Source organism: Rhineura floridana, chromosome 3 (genome assembly GCF_030035675.1).
Source record: "Rhineura floridana isolate rRhiFlo1 chromosome 3, rRhiFlo1.hap2, whole genome shotgun sequence".
NCBI classification, from domain to species: Eukaryota; Metazoa; Chordata; class Lepidosauria; order Squamata; family Rhineuridae; genus Rhineura; species Rhineura floridana.
The window spans coordinates 108,503,376-108,520,171 of NC_084482.1; the positions used below are offsets into that span (position 1 = coordinate 108,503,376).

The 16,796-nt window shown below is 42.9% G+C and overlaps 1 protein-coding gene across 1 annotated transcript in view; it reads right to left on the bottom strand.

The window, feature by feature from the left end:
• RASGEF1C (RasGEF domain family member 1C) overlaps positions 1–2,669 on the bottom strand; it is a 146,210-nt gene extending 143,541 nt beyond the window's left edge. The window contains exon 1 of the mRNA XM_061617282.1: positions 2,411–2,669. The gene's annotated coding sequence lies outside the window, so the exon portion shown is untranslated. The remainder of the gene's footprint in view (positions 1–2,410) is intronic.
• Between the last annotated feature and the right edge of the window lie 14,127 nt (positions 2,670–16,796).

Below are 16,796 nucleotides of genomic sequence, written 5' to 3' on the forward strand. Positions count from 1 at the left end.
GAGAAGGAGTGACTGGCCCAAGGTCACCCAGTGAGCTTCATGGTTATGTGGGGATTCAAACCCTGGTCTCCCAGGTTGTAGTCCAACACCTTAACCGCTACACCACACTGGCTCTCATAGATAAGATTTAAAGTAGCCAATAAAATTACATGACAGTTTATTTATTTATTACATTTATATACTGCCCTATAGCAGATGCTTTCTGGGTGGTTTACAGCAATTAAAAACATTAAAAACAAATACACAAATTTTAAAACACAAAAAAATTTAAAAACACAATTTAAAAATTAAAAAAAAACCAATTTAAAAACACATGCTAAAATGCCTGGGAGAAGAGGAAAGTCTTGACCTGGCACCGAAAAGATAACAGTGTTGGTGCCAGGTGCACCTCGTCAGGTAGATCATTCCATAATTTGGGGGACACCACTGAGAAGGCCCTCTCCCTTATTGCCATTCTCCGGGCTTCCCTCAGAGTAGGCACCCGGAGGAGGGCCTTGGATGTTGAGGATGTTGGCCCTTTGCAGTATTAATTACTATACCTGCTCATACTGTTAAGTTGTTCTCTACAGAATAGCATGTATAGAATTCATACTATACCAAACAATTATGAAAATGTATTGGGGGGGATATTCACATTATGATACATAATGAAACCAGGAATTTAGAAGCATGTATCTAGAGGTTTGTTTTCAAAATATTATGTGCATATTTTGAAGACATTCTCTCAAAAACATGAGATTATTCTATTGATTAATATCTGATAAAATGTCATTTTTAGGAACATATATTTAGCTGTCTCCAAACAAGAGGCAAAATATCCTATTGTTTTCTGACAATAATTGAGTCAGTTTTAGATCAAATTTTGTTTCTGGAAAAGTACACCTAATCTGACATTGTGCATGCCATGACTTATCTTAAAACAAATGTTTCAAAGCTGAATTATACGCTCTGTAACTGTGGTTTACAGTGGAAATAACGAGAGCATTTTAATCAGAGCAAACCTACAACGTGTTCTCTTAATGCATCATATAAAAAGGGCTTGCACACTCAGGCTGTGATAATACCTGCCCCTGATCTTTTTTTATAAGCTAAATGTCCTTTAATGCATAACTTTGTTGTGGCCTCATTTCCCCCGTTGAACCAGCGATTGGATTTGCTTCTCTCATACACCTGTCTGAAACACACTACCTGAAAGCAAGTCCCTGTGATTTCATTGTGTTTACTTCCGCATTATACAGCTAGAAGCAGGGTGCCAAACAGGTGTTAGAGAATCAGAGAAAGGCACAAGTATTGTTTATACAAGCAGTTATGTGGGTGCAAGCCATAATGAACCCAGTGGATCTTACTCCCAAGGAAGCATGCAAAGAATCGGGCGGGATGTTCGGCAGATGAACGTTTCAAAACTAAAGAACACTGTGGGGCTATCCAGCCAGACTGATGGGAAGTGCAGCATTTTGAAATTAGGAGTCGTGCATTATATTAGAGCACAGCACGTCATAATAGCCTTTAAAAGGGGGCGCGGAGGGCTCTTCAGCTTTTAATTCTACACAGCAATGAGAGTATGCAACCTAGTCTAGCAACTCGGAGATCGATTCCCTCCCTCTTGGATTTAACTTAATTCAGTAAACATCGCGGATTTCCCAGTCCCCCTCCCATACCGTTCAGAAGTTCCTATCACCTTTCTTCGAGAAGGCCCAGGAGGTCAGCCTCATCAATCTCCGATCGCCGCCCACCAATCTCGGCTAGAAATGCAAACAATCGCTTTGGCTCGCTTTTTAGAATCCACTTCGGGCTGCAAGCCCCAAATATGGATGGGGAAGGGCATTATTAAATGAAAAGTTTTTGCCGTGGAGTAACGCCAGAAGGTGAAATGGGCCACCACGTTTCTAAGCTGCGCCCCCTCCCTCGCCTCGCCGAGTACACAACAACCGCGGTTTTGGCGTGCGCCCGGTTTCCGCGTCGTCAACTGGCTTGCGATCAAACGCTTCGAAAAGGCAGGTATGCCCCCACCGAATGGCTACTCAGACTCGCTCATTCCCTGCAAGGTGTGTTCCCTACAGAAGCACGCGGCGACGCCACACCGGCCACCCACCATGGCTAAAACGGGAAGCCAACGCAACACCCCGATTCTGTAAACATTTTTCATTTTTTTTTAAAGAGGAGTAGGAGAGAAGCGTGCGGCAGAAAAGTCTCGTTGAAACGTTTACAGATGCTTGGCGACGGAGTTTTACAACGGCATTACCTAGAATGATGTGCATAGGAGCGGAAGGAAAGGGACGTGTGTGCGTGTTTGGTTTTAAGAAGCATGCATTTAATGTGCACTCGTGCATACATTGGCTCCCCCACTTTCTGCACCTAAGGCATACCAACGAGGAAGAAGTCAAAAGCTGGAGAAGCCGCCAGCACTCACCGGCGCTACGCGCTCATCATCCTGCCGTTCCAAGCCATCGAGTAATATATCCCAGATCGGGTTAAATCCTTGGCAGCAATGCCGCTTCACACGATCCCCGGAACCTTCCTTCTCCTGCCAGGTGCCCAGAAGCTCGGTCCTCTTTTCAGGGGCCTGCCCTGCCCTGTTACTATTACACCTGCTTCCACGGCGCGCAGCCTGCTGCTGCTGTACGAAGCTGCGCTTCTCCCCTCGCTTGCCGCACCTCGCGGGTCAGAGAAGCTGAGAGCGGAGCGAAAGAGCGCACAGCGCCGCCTGGCCGCCACGCGCGGGAAGGCTCCGAATGGGGCCCCTCCGGGCTTCTAAACACACCTCAGCTGAACGAAAGGGGAAGCGTGCCGCTTGCTCGGGGGCACGTGGTGAGTTGGAAGGCTGCAGCCAATGGAGTGGAGAGCGGGTGGCTGAGCGGACAGGTGCGGGCCGCACAAAGCAGTGGCTTCCAATCCCCGGCTCAGCCTGCTGCCCCCGTCCCTTCCTTGTTTGTCCTATTTACGCAGAGCTGTGGCTGCATTTCGCTCTGCTTGTGCCTTTGGGGCAGGCGCTGACTAGATGCCTCATGAAAGCCCTGTCACAGTCATCTGAGAGGAGAAGCATGTGTGCAGGTGCCGTTTTCTTCCGGAGTGGGCAGAAGAGCGGAAAGGGATACGGTTGCCCAGGACGCATTCCTGATTGCATTCCGAATGGTTCCATGGATCAGTGGCTCTAAAATAAACAACACCCATTTATGAGAGTGTATGTAGGGGGGTTGCACGTAGTCTGCCATTCAGGAACTAGCAAGACCCAGACCTGCTTACCTACTTTCATGCACACTCAACCTCTCTGGCTCTGTAAAACACCTGATGTGGTGCCATTTAATGTATAATTTTGATGGAGCAGGAATATGTTAACCTGGAAAATGCAGATTACAATATACACCTCAGTTGCCATACATTTTGTGGTCAGAGGGCCTGCAACTTTACAGTGTGTGTATCAATGCAGAACAGCTAGAACCTAAGTACAGGTAGCTCAATAGGGTGAAACTTTTTAATTTTTCTTACAAATCAATAAAAATTATATAAAATATTTAAACATCAATTTTCTTAGTGTCCTTACACTTATTGGCAAGGCCACAACACAGGGAACTGGGAGCAGGTATGTTTCTTACAAAGCAATTTACTTTCAGGTTTGAAAGTCTAGAACCCTTTCCCTCCTCCCCTTGAAACTTAGTGTGAGGTCTCAAATATCCATAAGAGCACAAGGCCTCCACAGGCTTCCCTAATCATATAACTTTGTACTCTTGTAGTTTGGCATATTAACAATGTAGGGAATTTTACCATGAAAATGAGAAAGTAACATTGCTCAAGATCAAGAGGCAAATTACAGAAAGGTAACTGTGTAAGTCTATAGCAGCAAACTCAAAAAGTGTCCTGCAACATCTTTAAAAGTTTTTGCAAGGAGGATCATACTTAACCTTAATTCAGGCATGAGATGGTTGGGAAAACTGGGAATATGCCATTGGCTTACATACTCTCTCTTTTGGACAGAAAGAGAGGAATTTATCTTGAGTGTAGTTTGTTGTGATCAGTGCCGGTGCCAGGCATGCCAGAGGCCTTCGGCACCAGCCTGCCCCAGCACACGCCCCACCTACCTGTCTCTCTTGTCTTTTGTGGCTGTGCTTGCTGCGTGCACAGGGCTGCCATTAACCAAGATGGCAGCCAAGGTTTCCCTAAGGGGCTGAAGCCTCCACCACCATCTTGGTTGATGGCATGCATACATGCTACGCACATGCATCCCTACCATCAACCAAGATGGCAGCAGGGGCATCAGCCCTGTAGGGAAACCTTGGCCACCATCTTGGTTAATGGCAGCCCTGCGTGTGCAGCATGCGCAGCAGCAAAAGACAGGAGAGACAGGTAGGTGGAGCCAGTGAATGGGCAGGCGGCTTGGAAGTCCCCCCCCCCTGCGCAGATCGCGGAAAGGGAGCACGACTTCTCCCCTCAGGGGTAAACTATAGTTAGTACGAACCATTGTTTGCCTTTTAACTATGATCTGAAATAGGATTGCCAGGTCAGAAGCATCCCAAACCCTGAGATTTCAGGGGTGGGTCTGAGTGATGTCACGGGGTGGGCCCGAGTGATGTCATTAAGCATTATGTATAAAGCATCAACCACAGTTGCTTGGAGCATACAATTCAAACAAAAACATTTCTGTGATTGGAAGTTAAGAAATCTTAGCTAAAAGATGGAGTCTGGGTAGCGAACATTTAATCTAGCCTACTTGCTTCTGGCAAGAAGGGTTTAAGTGCCCTCAGGCCAAGCCAGTCACCAGAAGGACATTGTAGGAAGAAAGGAGCCTAGCGTGGTGGAGGTGTTAGATGGGAGCACTCAAAGAGTAAAGATGGATGCTTCTGAAGGCTGGAATTCTAAACATGCTTACTAACCCCAAATAACTCAATAGGACTTTCTTCTGAGTAGATTTGGTTTAGATAGTGCTGTTGGTAAAGCTTGACTAGGGATCTTCTGCAAAGATACCCATATGCAAGCAGGGTTGGCAACCCCTGCCTAGAATGCCCTGCCCCTGCCTGGTAACATGGCTGCTCCAAACTTCTTTATAGATTTTACCCTTCACTTCAGAAAGAGGTTTGAGAAATGAGTAAGAGTAAGAAGTTTCTCTACCCTTTTATGTGGCTGCTATAAATTCACTTTGGCAGCCAACTCAATTCCAATGAGTAATAATTAACAGAGAGAAAACACACATGGTTTGGTCTACCTTCACAGGCAGCAGCTTAGGAACAACAACAATTGCAGCCACACTTCCCAATACATGAATTCTCTTTTACCACTAATGGGCAAGAAACAAACAACAAAGTGCATCATCAGTGGGTTTAAGGGGCTTGAACTGAGCTCATGGAACCACTGTTGTTGCTTCTATGGATGTAAGGGAATGAGGTTAAAGGTAAAAGAAATGCAAATAGAAAAAACAAAACAAAATACAGTGATGATTTCCTAAATGCAATACCATACCAACCACAACAAAATTCCTATGAGTAAAGGAGAACACTCAGCATCCCACAACCAGTCAGAATTCCTAACCAAAAACCAAATCTAAAAAAATCTGACTGACCGGCAGCCAGTCAGCCAACATAGAAATCCCCATGCAGTACAATCTGACCTGGGGGCTGCAGTTAGTGCAGAATGCTGTGGCATGGTTGCTGACATGAGTTGGACGCTGTCAGCACATAATACCAGAGCTTGGAAAAGTTACTTTTTTGAAGTACAACTCCCATCAGCCCAATCCAGTGGCCATGCTGGCTGGGGCTGATGGGAGTTGTCGTTCAAAAAAGTAACTTTTCCAAGCTCTGCATAATACCTCTGCTCTGAAATCAGCACTGGTTGGCTATTTGCTACCAGGCCAATCAAGGTGTGCTTTCCATGTTATGGGTGCCACACACAGTACTTGTTCAGCTCTTGTAAGAAACCAATCCTTTAGTGTGGCAGCACCTATGCTTTGGAACTCCCTGCCTATTGACATTAGACAGACGCCTTCATTGTACTCTTCTCAGCACCTGCTAAAAACATTTTTGTTTAGGCAATACCCAGGCATGTAGAAGCTACTGTGTTTTTTTATCTGTTTTTAACTCATTGTTGGTTTTATTATTTTGAATGTTTTTAAATACCTGTCTTTAACTGTTTTTGCCAATAATTTTGTTTTAATTTTCTGTAAACCATTTTGAGAATTTTTTATAATAAAACAGTATATAAATGTAATTAAAACACATAAATAAATTTCGGAGTCACTGTGGCCCTTGGGTCTCTTTCCTCTTTTAGGAACAATCTGCCTTATACCATCTCAGGCCATTTGGTACCATCTAGTTCAGTACTGATGACATGGACTAGCATTGGCTTTCCATGATTCCAGGTAATAGTCTTTTCCAGAGATTGAATGTTGGACCTTTGCATGCAAAACATGTGTCCCATCACTGAACTACAGCCCTTTCCCAGTTTAAAAAAGTATCATTTAAAATTATTCTTTTCAATTCACTAATGAATGCACAGCATACTAGGGCAGATCCACACTATGTATTTAAAGCACATTCAGCACACATTTGAAGTATATGAATCCCACCACAGAATCATGGGAACTGTAGTTTGTTAAGGGTGATAGGAACTATAACTGTGAGGGGGAAACTACACTTCCCAGGATTCTTTAGGGAAAGTCATGTGCTTTAAATGAAGAAATAGTTATATAAGCATGACTGTCAAATATGTTTATTATTTACACAACCTGTAAAGATATTTGTAGTGCAATCCTATGTTTGTTTACTCAGAAGCAAGTCCCAATGTATTCAATGGGGCTTATTCCAAAAGGGAAGCGTGCACAGAACTGCAATATCAAGTGATAAGAACTTCACTCACCCGTCCTAAAATTCAGAATCATGCCACTTTAAACTGCTTTGCAACTGTTTATACTTGTTTTTATGGTTATTGGATTTTAAAGGGATTTATTTCTTGTTGTAAGCTGCCTTGGTTTCCAATCACCAACCCTACCTCACAGGGTTGTTGGGAAGACCACACACACACGCTGCAAAACTTTAAAAAAAATACAATCAGTATTAGTTTCCTACATAATAAAAGCGGTGGTACCCATGTAAGCCTTGCCTAATTGCTTTAAAAATAGGATTGGAGGGGAAGACAGATTTACAACACAAAGACAATTCTTTGCTATGCTCACTCAAAAGTCCCATTAATTTATAGCACAAGCCTAACCATGTCTACTCAAAAGTAAATCCTATTGATATTCAATGGGGTTTACTCCGGGCTTGTGGGATTAGCATTGCAGCTTTACTCCCAGAAAAATGAATATTGGATTAAAGCTTCATATTGGGAAGGTTTTCAAAACCCTGCCCTCTTCAACAGCCCAGGAAAATTGACTTCTGCACACAGCGGCGTCACTAACGGGAGTGTGGGGGGTTGCAGACCTCTGGTGTGTGCCCTGCCAGGGGCATGGACAAGGTGGCTGGGCTTGTGTGTGCGCGTGTGTGCTCGTGCACTCGAGGCCAGCCTACCGTCCATGCCCCTGGGAGGGCGCGTGCCGGAGGGGCACCCAGCTGGAGAAGGCCTGGGAATGCCGGCGCGCCTCCCTCGACCCGCCGACGCTGCTCCCGGTCTCCCCCGCCCGCCCGCCCGCCCATCCGCCTCCGAGGAGGAGTTGGAGTAGCCTTGCCGGGCAACGGCTCGGGGCGGGGCAGCTCTGGGTGTCACCCCCCTCATGGTGACACCCGGGTGCGGGCCGCACCCTCCGCACCCTGGTAGTGACGCCCCTGTCTGCACACAAGACAGAAAAAGACTGAAAACTATATACTTACTCAATTTTTGAAACAACAGTTTTCAGGCTTTGCAGTGTGGTCTTGGTACTGCCTGGAGGTCAACACTTACTGGCTACAAACCTGAAAGGGTGGGTTTAGAGCAGCCAGCTATGAGCTCATTTAACAGATGTTGAGGGGGTGCAGCTGATGTTTTGGTATATATCTTGAGAACCAGATCACCTAGAAACTTATATTTTTTAAAAAAATGAAAGCTGAGAGTCTGGAGATTAAGGTGACTTACCCAGAGACCCAGAGAGGACCGCAAAATCCCAAGTCTCTGGACAAAAACCGGACACCTGGCAACCCTAATCTGAAACCATGGTTTGACATAGGCTTGCAAACCGCTTTCAATATGTAATATCTGAAGAGGGCAATTGTCCTACCAAAGAGCATGACAGATAATTAAAAATTTACAGAGACTTTGCATATCTCTGAATTCTGGGGCAATTTACAGATACTGGGGGCAAAGAATGAAGAAGAATTCATTACAGCTGGTGAGCTTCCTGGAAGCTTTCTGGAAGCATCTGGGTAGCCTCTCTTGAAAGCAGAATGATGAACTAGATGTACCTTTGGTCTGATCCAAAAGAACAGTTCTTATGTTCTTAAATGGAAAATGAAGAAAGAAGGGAACGACCAATAGGATTTTTAAAAGTTTTTAATATATGAAAACTTTTCCTGTTTTCTCAATTTCTGCATAATCTGGAATCAGTATTCAAATACAGCTTTCAGCAATTATTGTTCACTACAAAGCACATAATTTGAAAGGAATGTATTCCATTTCATTTCCGACATCCATACAGTGACTGCATTATGCTAGTGCTATGAACATTGCTTTCCTCACATTTTTTTTATGCCAGTTTAAAATAAAACCCTAGATTTACCATCCTGTATTTTTAAAACTTAATTTCAGATTGTCATTAAGCTTTATGGCTGCAATTTCAAAATTTCAGTTGTGTGCAGAAAAAAAGAACAAATGCAACACATATATATCCACATGGGTAACATAAAATATTTACAGATTAATGAGCTGAAATGGAACATAAAGCTTCCTCTGTTCACAAACATATGTGCCTCAGTACATAAGATCTAGTTGCTAATCTATTTATCAATCACTCTTGTATATTATAATGCCACAATTATGTCTGGCCTGATGCAGTTGTGGGAATGGGGGATATTCTAAAGATAATATACTGTGGAAACTGATTCGTATTTAGAAATGTAATTGCATATAATCCTGTCTGCATTCCCCAAGCTTGCCATGACATCCATACAAAAGGGATCTGTCCTACCTGCCATTGGAGAGCTCCTGATATGCTCTCTAAAAAAAATCTGTATTTGTAAGTTATTTGTTGATGGTTTTATGATGAGTGGAAATGGTAGTAGTTACTATGGGAAGATGGATCCAGAACACAACTGTACAGATGTTGAGAGGTACTCACTCATGGAAACACATGACACCAACCTTCCTGCAGTTGTTGCACTGATTGCCAATTTGCTTCTGCGCCCAGTTCAAAGTATTAGTGATTACCTTTAAATCCCTAAATGGCTTACTTCCAGGACACCTTTAGGTCCTGGCAGAAGGAGAGGCCCTTGTCTGTGTTCTACCTGACATCTGAATGGTCCAGCAAGTCTTTTTAAAGTGCTTTATCTAGCAGAGGGGGGCCATTTGGGTTCTGCTTTAGGGAGTAAAATGCCATTGGTTCCCATTCCTATTAATGGGGCATCAGCAAGATAACTTCCTGTTGAGCCCCAGTTCTCCCTCAAAGGGCAGGGAGGGGAAGGCATGAGTTGCAGGCGCCTCAACTGCCCGAAGGCACAGAAGATCCAGCTGTTGTTGTGTCTATTCCAGACCTTGAGGAAGAGCGCGATTTAGTCATCCTGCCAATTCCCACGGATGGCCCAGCCCCCCTTGGGGACAATGCTCAGCCTTCAAGCACCCCCACAGAGTTGTTAGGGGAGGATTCCGAGAGAGCAGTAACTCCTTCACCAAGACGTGAATTAGCAGTAACTCCCCCTTCGACCCACAGTAACTTAGAGATGCCTGATGCTTTCCAGCCCTCTACTTCCTTATCTGTTGATAAGGACCCTGTTTCGTCAGATGAGCCCGTGGAGGCTCGCCGCCCTCATTGTGCTCCCGATGGCGGGAAAAGCGTACTGGGCAGAGGGCGGGGGTGCGAAGGAGTGAGAGATTGTGCTCCAAGACTTTCCTTATTTAAGTCTGCTGCGTTTGAGGGGGGGCGTTGAGTCAACTTTCCTTTTACATTGCAGAGCATGTCTAGAGAATAGTTAGGGATTTCTAGTGAGTTATTGTAGGGTTTTCTATGAAGCGCACTTCTTTTGATGTTTCTGTTACTTTAATAAAACGAGATTTAATTGCACCCGTGTCTCAGTTTCGTGGTTCCGACTCTGGACGGGACACTTCCCAGTGAGTTGTCTTCCAAGTGTATGACTCCACTGGTGTCCCTTGCTTCAGGTCTTCATATTTCTAGGATGCTAGACATCCAGACCCAGCTGGATTTAAAGAGATACTATATTTTCCAGTTGTGGGAATATTGTTACCTCTTTAATGATGCACTAACTTTCATGCAAATAAAATAATAAGTGGAGTGCTGGTCAGGGGCAGAATTTGAGATGACTAGATTCTGCGAGCTCTTTGCAGGTATGTTCATGTTTGTGTAGTTCCAAAAAACCCCAACACAAAACATCAACAACAACAACAAACAAACAAACACCTCTTGGACAGATATCCTCTAATGCAATAGCGGCCAATAGGCTTGAAGTATGAGATGATGTTGCTCCAGTGTCTCTTAAAGCCTGTTAGTATTGTATGTTTGTTTAAAATTTCTCAGTGAATGATATGAAACTGTTGTGCTATTTTAACTGGGTACACTTTTCTGATGCCATGTGTCACTTTGAGCATGTTTACCATGGAAAAGCAGCATGCAAATACTGATGATGATGGTGATGATGATAGGTGAGAAAAGAGAGAGGGCCTTCTCAGAGGCTGCCCCTAGATTATGAAACACCTTGTCTTATGAAGTGGAATTGGTCCCCTCACTTGCTTTTTTGTTGTTTATTGAAGACCTTTTTATTGGGGTGAGCTTTCATTTTATGAGGCAAAGTTTTTATGATTTTTAACTGCTGATCCTGTCTCTTTTTTGCAACTGTTTTAGATTTACACTAGAAGGATGCGATATAAATGCTCAAATAAAGTAAAATAAATAGATTAAAATATATTTTTCTTTTATATTTTTAATAGTAGTCTGACAATGCATATTAAATTAATACATATAATTAAACATCAAATAGCAAATGTATTGTCTCCTGGGTTGTCACTGGTAATAAAACTGTATCAAATAAATATATATAATACAAAAGTTGAACAGCAAGGGCACAAAGAAGAAGCATTCTCAGTGTCTACCCCATAGCTACAGAACTGCATTTTGATAGTAGTTTGACTATGCAAAGCTAATTTCTGGGCTTCATACTGGCAGTTGGAAGTGAGGAGCAGGACCTAAACTAACAATGAGGTTATATTAACTAATTGTCGCCAGTTTTCCCCCAAGCATCAACTGATGGGAAAACCTGCTCTTGAACATGAATCCACATGGCAGCTGAGCCATTCTTGTGCAGATGATACAGAAATCTGTTTTGTGCCAATGCTTCTGCCCCCTTCACACCACTGCAAAACATTCCTGTCTATGATTTATGACACTGTGTGGCATATCCAAGGCACATGATGTGCTGCTACACATGGACTGTGTGTCACCACTTGCATTCAGTTTTATATGGCATGGCATACAATCATGCTGCTTGCTGTTTGTCTGAAGTAGATCCATCAGGCTGCTTCACTGTTTGATGCCTGCATTGCAGTTAGCACCTCCTGTATGTATCGCAAGAACCATTTGTTTCTGTTCTTTGCTAAATAGTTATTTCCTTTCCTGAACCACATAACATTGTGTGCTCTACATTTTTAAGCATTTATATTTTCTAGTTGCTTTATACAAATGCTGCAGGCTTGATCTCATTCGTACAACCTTCATGGGTGCTATTCCTATGGTATCTCTGGGACCCATGTATTATTCAGCTTGTGCACCTTACCTGTCTGCTGGGCTATAGGGCTTGTGTTGTGCCTCTGAACAGAACTGTAAGGATTTAATCAGAAAAGCAGCCCATGCTGTGTAGTGTCACGGAAGAAGACAGAATCAGGTTCCTTAGTCTTGTGATTCAGGATGTGCTAATTGCAATGCAAGCATCAAAGTGTGAAGCAAAAGCTTCTTAACAGCATGCTTCTCCGACAAGGAGTTTGAGCAGATTCAGTGTTTTTTGCTTTGGCAATACATTGTTAAATATATGTGCAATTACCATTCTGTTTGCTATGGCTACTTACTCATCCAGAAATTTATCTTATGCTCTCACTGGAAAGGGTTCTGCATATACCCCCTTAGTTTACTAATATAGCTGGAAGAGGAACAGCCATCAACAATTAATTGCTTGCAACAAGACGTAGAAAACAGCTCTCATTTTCCATGTAAGGTACTTTACAAAACATTAACATCATCGCCTCAGGCTAGAGCCTCATAAATGCTCACAAGGAATTCCTATGTGAGTGAGTGCCCTGGTTCATTTTAATGGACGGAGCAACTCTGTACATGCAAAGGCAGCTTTGCAGGTCTGCAACTCAAACCTACTTGTCTTTATATAACCTTCTTTAGCAAAATTATTGGCCAGCACAAAATTGTCTTGGGCTTTTTTTTTTGCCCGAGGACTACATTCCCTCATGGGCAACCTTAGGGCTGGGGACTGCCACTAGTGGGTGTGGCCAGAGGCAAAAGTGGGCAGAGCAATAGATATGCTACATTCCAGCCACACAAAAGTCAACAATTCCTACACCCTCATGGCCCTAACCCCCAGTCTCCAAGTGGCATCATTACAGTTTAAGAACCCATTCCAGCCAGGTGAAAGCACTTAACAGGGAGCAGATCAAAGCCAGAGAGTGGTGTGGCCTGGGGCGAGAGGCTGTGGCCTGAAGATACACCTGAAACACAGACAGAAAGACCCGAAGGACCACATTCAGCCCCCAGCTCTGAAGTTCCTCATCCCTGGGTTAGGAAGACAACATCAATCTCTTGCCACCTCTCGCTTTCTGGTATCTTGATGCATACACTTTCCATTTCCTAATTGTTCTAAGAAGGTCTCATCACCATGCTTGATGTGTGTTTCTTGTATAAACAGAATATCTATTTTTCTGCCCTCCGAATAATGTTGTGGTTTTTTCCTCTTATTTGGGGAGTTAAATCCTTTAGGTAAGAGGTAGCAAACATAGTGCCCTCCAGATGCTGCTGGACTACAACTCCTGTCATTCCTGACATTGCCTATGCTAACTTTGTATTTAAAGACAAGATCTTTTCCTTTTTTTAGAACATGCCACAAGGCTCCTTGACTCCCTTTCCACCATTTCATCCCACCCCCAAACTCACAAAGCCTCCAACACGTTGCTCCTTTGTTACACACACACACATAAATACCACAGTATCATTTGCCACTAATGCCCCCAGTGCAAAGAGCAAAGCTAGCCTCTAGCACAGGAAAAAGCAGTTGAAATAGTCTTATGTATTAGCTCTGGGAACCTAGTCCTGATGGTATGCTCTGTTGCTTCTCCCTACAACAGAGCACAACGTTGGGTTCATAGACAGCCATGAGGGATTACACAAAGGGAAACAGAAACACTGAGACAAACATTTGAATAAACTGGGTGATAAATGAAAGGCAGAGCCTATTACAAAGGGAGGCAACTGTGCTTACTTTCAGGACTTAATATTATACAGCCATGAGAATGGCTGTATACTATAGCCTACATGGATTTTTCACATTCCGCCATGTTAAATTGAAAATACCCCACATGCCATTCTGTCGCTTCCTATAAGCTGATTTCAAAACAAAATCTTACAAAACATATAGTCCTGAACTCAGAAATGCTTGTTTAACAACCCTCTAAGTTTTCATGGTGATACACAAAGCAGTCAGAGAGAACAGTGTTCAAATTCTACAACAAGAGAAAAACAACCAGACCCCTGTTGGACCTTTTTCTATCAGTGGTCTCATAATTTGATGAAATTAATTAAAAATCAGCCATGTTCACAGAGTACCTGTAATCCTATTACTGATCTTGCCCCATACGCTGACCTTCATCTTTTGCAGTTTAAAAGTTTAAAAAAATTCATGGCTGATTTTTAATTAATTAAAGAAATTTTACATTGAAGTCTATGATAATGCAGGGCATGCTCATTAAGAACCAACAGCCAGCATTCTAAAAGCCAGATTAACTGCTGTTTTGCTTGGTTAATCAGGGGGATACACACATGCCAGACATTGGTTCACCTATCCTAAGTATGATTGCACAGGAGTAAATCCCATTGAACTCAATAAGCATGCAAATGATCAATTCCTTCTCAGCAAACTTGCACAGGATCCCATTCCTTACCTCCCAGATTAAAAAGCAGAGAAATTCACTAACAAGTAAAAAAACCCTTCTGGTTTAAGAACGTACCTATAGCCCATAGATATCCCTATCAATCTTTAAAAAGCAGGGAAATTGGGCAACTATAGTGAATACACCAGGGGAGCAGGAGACCTGAACTCCTCTCTGAGATATTTACAAATTTGTAAAACTGCAAACACAATTTGGGTTGCTCTTTCACAGTCCAATCCACTTCCTGTGTAGCTTGGAAGAATTTGGTAACATATGCCTCTGAACATATGGTGATTGGTGGCAACACCTGCAATCAGAACTGCATCTCCAAAGATGGAGAATTACATTTTTTGTATGCTTGTTGGTGTTCTTCTTACTTTGCTTCTTTTCTGTGTTACTACTGTTTCTACAGAGAATCTAACCTAGAAAATTATATTTCACTTATTATCTATCCTAGAAATCGGTGTCAAATTTATTTTTATTAATTTCAAAGCCTTGTTATTGGTCCATGTCATATGATGGTGAAGACACCCTTTTATGTTTCAAACTGGAGGTTATATTTCTATCTTGGGTGCATTAACAGTTAAATCTCATTTGAAATGTGGTGTTGGAGGAGAGCTTTGCGCATACCATGGACTGCAAAAAAGACAAATAATTGGGTGTTAGAATAAATTAAACCAGAACTGTCACTAGAAGCTAAAATGATCAAACTGAGGTTATCATGCTTTGGACACATAATTAGAAGACATGATTCGCTAGAAAAGACAATAATTCTGGGAAAAACAGAAGGGAGTAGAAAAAGAGGAAGGTCAAACAAGAGATGGATTGATTCCATAAAGGAAGTCACAGACCTGAACTTACAAGATCTGAACAAGGTGGTTTATAAAGATGTTATTGAAGGTTGCTGATTCATAGGGTCGCCATAAGTCATAAACAACTTGAAGGAACATAACAACAACAACAACAACAGGTACGTCCATAGTAAAAGACAGAGAAAAGAAATGGTGGCACAGCTATTCAATGAGGATGGCAAAATGACAACAGATGACAAAAGGCAGAAGTGCTCCATTCCTACTTTGGCTCAATCTTTTCCCAAAAAAGGGTCTATGACCCTCCCAGGAAACATGAAGTAGAAGGGGCAGGATTGGAGCTTGAGATTGATAGACAAACAGTCAAGGAATACCCAATCACTTTGAATGAGTTCAAATTGGCAGGACCCAATAAACTGCATCCTAGAGTATTGAAGGAACTGGCTGAAGAACTCTCAGAACCGGTGTCTATTATCTTTGCAAAATAATGGAGGACTGGTGAAGTGCCAGATGACTGGAGGAGAGCTAATGTCCCTATCTTCAAAAAGGGCAAAAAAGAGGAACCAGGGAACTACAGACCAGTCAGCCTAACATCAGTCCCCAGAAAAACTCTGCAGCAGATTACAAAGCAGTCAATCTGTATGCACCTTGAAAACAATGCAGTGATTACTAGAGCCAACATGGATTTACGAAGAACAAAACCTGACAAACTAATCTTATCTCGTTTTTTGATTGGGTAACCTCCCTTGTAGACTGTGGGAATGCTGTGGACATAATATATCTCGACTTCAGCAAAGCTTTTGACAAAGTGCCCCATGATATTCTGATTAGCAAGCTAGCTAAATGTGGGCTGGATGGAACAACTATCAGGTGGATCCACAGTTGACTCCAGAGTCGTACTCAGAGAGTGGTTATCAATGGTTCCTTCTCAAACTGGGTGGAAGTAATGAGTGGGGTACCACAGGGCTCGGTCCTGGGCCCAGTGCTCTTCAACATTTTTATTAACGACTTGGATGAGGAGGTACAGAGCATGCTTATCAAATTTGCAGATGATACAAAATTGGGGGACACAGTTAATACTGTGGAAGACAGAAACAAAACTCAATGGGACCTAGATAGGCTGAAGCATTCGGCTGAAAACAACAGAATGAAATTCAACAGAGATAAATGCAAAGTTCTACATTTAGGAAAAAGAAACCAAATGCACAGTTATAAGATGGGGGATACTTGGCTCAACAATACGACATGTGAGAAGGATCTTGGAATTGTTGTTGATCACAAGCTGAATATGACCCAACAGTGTGATGTGGCTACAAAAAAGGCAAATGCTGTATTAGGCTGCATTAACAGAAGTATAGTTTCCAAATTGCATGAAGTAATAGTTCCCCTGTATTCAACACTGGTTAGGCCTCATCTTGAGTATAGCATCCAGTTCTGGTCTCCGCACTTCAAGAAGGATACAGACAAAGTGGAATAGGTTCAGAGGAGGGCAACAAGGATGATCAGGGGCCTGGAAACAAAGCCCTATGAAGAGACACTGAAAGAACTGGACATGTTTAGCCTTGAGAAGATAAGGCTGATAGGAGATATGATAGCACTCTTCAAGTACATGAAAGGTTGTCACATAGAGGAGGGCTGGGATCTCTTCTCAATCATCCCAGAGTGCAGGACATGGAATAATGGGCTCAAGTTGCAGGAAGCCAGATTTCGACTGGATATCAG